Here is a 4,611-nt window from a genome sequence, read left to right as displayed (position 1 = left end):
CACGGGACCAACCTCCTAGGCCTCTACCTTTTCAACGCCCTCAGTTTCACCGTGCTAGACACCGCTGGCTCAGAGATTCACACCGTTTCCATCCCCTGGCAGCAACAGTGGCCTGCGCTGTTCAGCGGTGTGGGCTGCCTCGACACTTTTGCCCACCAGCCTCTGTTAGATCCTACAGTGACTGTTATACAGCCCCTCCGCCGCTCCCCCCTGGCTCTCCGCGATGACATCTCCTCTCAACTACAGAGCATGCTCGATAGCGACATCATTGAGCAGGTGAATGCATCGCCTTGGATCTCCAACCTGGTGGTGGCGAAGAATAAGTCTGGGGGGCTGCACATCTGCGTGGATCTGAGAGCGGTAAACAAGGCCATCATCCCCGACAAATACCCCCTGCCAACGATAGAGGAGCTCACCGCCCAGTTCTATGGGTCCAGTGTGTTCTCTAAACTGGACCTCCGTCAGGGTTACCTCCAAGTGCCACTACACCCCGAGAGCTGCAACCTCACAGCGTTCATCACTCATAGAGGGGTTTTCCGCTACAAACGCATAGCTTTTAAGCTCCGCCCCCAGCTGCTTCCAAAAGATCATGGCCTCCATCTTGGCTGGGATCCCTGGTGTGGCCTCCTATCTTGATGACATTGTGGTTCACAGGGCCACCGTCTAGAGCAGTCATCTGCTCAGCTGGCAGGGATGAGGAGCAAGTTCAGCCACAGATTTGTTCTCCCCCGTCAAAGTACAAAAAGATTTGGACAGTCCTTTATTCCAGCTGCACTCCGACTCTACAACCAGGCCCTGCAGGGTGGGGGAGACCTGGAGATGGAACTTTTGGAACTTTTTACTTATTGAGCCTGCACTGTTTTATGTATTTTATTGAATGTTTTTCTGTTTTCTGTACTGAATGTTTTCTGCCCTAACTGAGCTGTTTGACAACAAAATTTCCCCATTGGGGACAATAAAGGTTTTCAATCAATCAATCATGTCAAAGTCAAATACACAGGGGGCCAAAATAAAAAAAATTGTGGAAGGGCCGGGCTGGTTCAATGTTTATTAAAACTCGCAATTATTGCACATATTGAACCAATACCAATAACACAGCCTATATTGCACTTAACATTAATCATTAAATTAAATTAAGTAAAACATAAATAAAATTGGGTTATGGTTAGGGTTAGGGAAACATTTTATTTTATTTTTTACTTTTTTTTTTTTTTCTTAACAGCAACATTTTTTTTCTTCTTCAAAGCTCAATGGCAAGATAAATGCAAAAATGAAACAGCATGCATTAAAAAACATTCAGTGTGCTGCTCTGATCCTCACCAATGACTGTCTTTTATAATAAAATTAGAAAAGTTAGTGCAAACTTGCAAAAGTGCAAAACAGTTGCATTAATTTCTTAACATTTCCCTGGGTCCATTCAACTGGAGAAAAAAATAATAATTCCCTTCAAAGAAATATCAAGTCCAAGTCCTTTCTGCTCACTTGTCTGAGGCTGAGCCTGATACTTGGTGTCTCATCTTGAGTACAAGTTCATTAATGTTTGGGGTCAAACATTAGTTCAGGTGTTCATCAGTAAGATGACTCCTATGTGATGTTTTGTTTAGTTTCATCAACTAAAACAGTTGTTCACACAGGTATGTGCTGCCAAACATAGACAGCGTGCGAGCAACTTGGGTGCGCAGCTCAGGCATTGTGTCGGGGATGAAACGAGCAAACTCAGCAGCGCCCACAGACTCATATTTTGCCTTCAGTGTGTCATTACACTGGAGCTCAATCAGCTCCATTTGGAGATTTGCTGGTGCACTTTCCACGTCAACTGCAAATGGATTGCTGAGCAGTTGAAGCCTGCTTTTTTGGGCTTCAAAGTCGGAAAATCTCCGCCTGAAGTCGGCAGCAAGTATGCCGAGTTTGTCAGCAAACTGTGTACTCGGGAACACGACAGTAGGCCCACTAGGCTCAGTAGGCTGTTTAGAGACCAGCTCGTGCATGGTCTTGCAACACGAAAAATGTTCAAAGTTATTTTTTCGCATCTGCATTTCCCACAGGCTCAGCTTGGTTTTAAACGCCTTCACAGTAGAATACATGTCAGAGATGACATGGCCCCGCCCCTGCAGTAGCAGGTTCAGTTCATTCAGATGGCCAGCGATGTCACACAGAAATGCGACTTCACACAGGAACCTTTGATCACGGAGCTCTGTAGTGTCTTTCCCTTTGCTTTCCATAAACAGACAGATCTCCTCACACAGCTCGAAGCACCTTTTCAACACCTTTCCCTTGCTTAGCCACCGCACCTCTGTGTGATAGAGCAGGTCACCATACTCCACCACACAACGACTCCTGGTGTATGATGCAGTGATAAGATATCAGCTCGCCCGTGCCGTCTTTCTCCTTCTTTCTCTCCCGAATCCTTGCCACCAAGCCACTTTTATGACCGCACATTGCGGGCGCTCCGTCTGTTGTTAGTCCCACAAGTTATCCCAAGGCAGCTCCATGTCATTTACACACCCGGATACCTGTTCATACAGATCCTTTCCTGTAGTTGTGCCATGCATCGGACATAATTCCAAAAACTCTTCTGTCATGCACAGGCTTGGGTCCACTCCACGGATGAAAATTGACAGCTGAGCAATGTCCGATATGTCGGTGCTCTCATCCACAGCAAGGGAGTATGCGATGAAATCTTTTCCTTTTCCCACAAGCTGTTGTTTAAGATTAGTGGAAAGCTTATATCCACTGCTTCTGGCGATGTTCTACCATTTCAAAATTCTGGTCACTGGTCGCCAAAGAATTGAATAACATCTTTAAATGCAGCATTGAAATGAAACCAGGCCTCTTCCTACTGAGTCTCCCTGAACGAAATATGCCATTGAATCAGTCTAATGTTCTGCTTCTCCAGAAATTGCTAGTTCTGGCTAGGAGATGTATTCTATTCAACTGGATTATGGAAAAGCCCCCAACAATCACTCAATGGTATCGTGAGATCTTCAAAATCTTACCGATGGAAAGACTGAGTGCTAGAGTAAAGGGCAACGAACAGCTCTTTATTAGAATATGGAAACCCTTATTTGACCACCTGCCACGTGACGTTGCGAGTCTGTGTATAGATTAGTGTGTTGTGCTGACTGATGAGCTTGTGAAAGGTGCATATTGACCCCCATTTTTTTTATTTTTTTTATTTTTTATTTTGTGTATATGTATGTATATATTCAGATTCAGATAATGTTTATTGCCATTATGCATACACATATAGGAATTTGCTTTGGCGTTACAGTAAGTGCATTAATATGCATGTATAGTGTATATATGTGTACGCGTATGTATGTATGTGTATGGGTATATATATAATGTGTAATTTATGTTTGTTTGTCTCTTGTATGTGGGTATTGTGGAGGTTTGTTTTGTTGATTCAATGTAGTGTTATATGTATTGTGTATCTAAATCTAATAATACAATAATACAAAATAAAAAAAATAAAAAAAAGATTAGTGGAAAGCTGGTTTACACGGTCAGCAACTGTGTTTTTGCTCAGACTCACATTTGAAAATAGCTGCCTTTTTTCTGGGCACACGACGTCACAAACTTTGAGCATACAGTTCTTTACAAAGTCTCCCTCTGTAAATGGCCGGGCTGATTTTGCGACCTCTTCTGCCACAATAAAACTGGCCTTGACTGCAGCCTCGCTTTGTGATGTGGCTTTTGTGAACATAGCCTGCTGGGACTTAAGATTTCTTTTTAACTCTTCTACCTTCTGTAGCCTTTGTTCTGTGTTCATATTCTTGTATTTGTCTTGCTGTGCATCTGTGTGTTTCGTTGATGTTTGGTAGTGCCTTCTTAAGTTATATTCTTTCATAACAGACAAGCTGTCTCCACACACAAGACACACAGGCTTTCTTTTTACTTCGGTGAACATGTATTCTGCCTCCCACCTGTCTTGAAACCCCCTGTTTTCAGCGTCTACCTTTCTTTTTGCCATTTTGGGGGAGAGGGAGATGAAATTTGACGGCGATGTTTAGGCCTCCACTGTGACTGAATTGAAGAGAAGACGCGGGATCGCGCTCGCTCGCGGGCACTCGGTACGCGCCAATGCACTCGCAGTGCATCTTGGGACTTGTAGTATTATGCTGCGGGCACATAATACTGCGGGCCGGTTTTTAATAGTAATTAAATATCATCCCGCGGGGCAGAGAGAACTCATTCACGGGCCTGATCTGGCCCGCGGGCCTTGACTTTGACACATGTGGTCTAGAGCCACGACGAGCGTCTCCACAGTGTGTTCAGTGCATTGGCCAAGCATCACCTCACACTCAATGGCGAGAAGTGTGTCTTCGCCGGCTCAACCATTGACTTCGTGGGGTTCCGTCTCTCAGCTGATGGCACGTACCCGCTGCACTCGAACACCGAGGCCATCCATCATGTCCCGGAGCCCACCACAGCCGCCCAGGTGGCCTCCTTCCTAGGCATGACTGCGTACTACCTCCGTTTCCTGCCACAGTACTCGGCCACAACCGCACCACTGCGGAACCTCTTGAAGCATGACGAGCCCTGCCTCTGGACGTCTGCCTGCTCAGACGGCGTACGCCTCCTGAAGTCCCAACTCACCTCACCACCGGT

The sequence above is a fragment of the Nansenia antarctica genome (genome assembly GCF_963989245.1).
Source record: "Nansenia antarctica genome assembly, chromosome: 8".
In the NCBI taxonomy this organism is placed as follows: domain Eukaryota; kingdom Metazoa; phylum Chordata; class Actinopteri; order Argentiniformes; family Microstomatidae; genus Nansenia; species Nansenia antarctica.
Note: the sequence above shows the minus strand (reverse complement) of the source record.